This window comes from Pteropus vampyrus, unplaced genomic scaffold, assembly GCF_000151845.1.
Source record: "Pteropus vampyrus isolate Shadow unplaced genomic scaffold, Pvam_2.0 Scaffold67, whole genome shotgun sequence".
NCBI lineage: Eukaryota > Metazoa > Chordata > Mammalia > Chiroptera > Pteropodidae > Pteropus > Pteropus vampyrus.
In genome coordinates, this window is record NW_011888848.1 from 3,443,822 (window position 1) to 3,444,171 (window position 350).

Here is a 350-nt window from a genome sequence, read left to right on the forward strand (position 1 = left end):
AGGGAAGGGAAGGGAAGGGAAGGGAAGGGAAGGGAAGGGAAGGGAAGGAAGGAAGGAAGGAGGGAGGGAGGAAGGAAGGAAGCCCAGCAATTAGGAGATGAGAGGAAGCGGGAACTTGGGGATGACACAAGGAGTGGAGAACGTAGGAGGGGCAGCCTGCCTGCCCTGGGCACCTCCCTGGCCCGGGCAAGAATGCAGATGGAGATCCTTTTTCTGCATCGTGTGCACAAGGAATCTCAGCGTTCTGGATTCTTGGATCGGGGTCTGGGAGTTACAAGCTCAAGTTATGCACATCCCTTATGGTGTGGCCAAAAGAGGACTAGGGGTGTAGGAGAGCAAACTAAAGCATG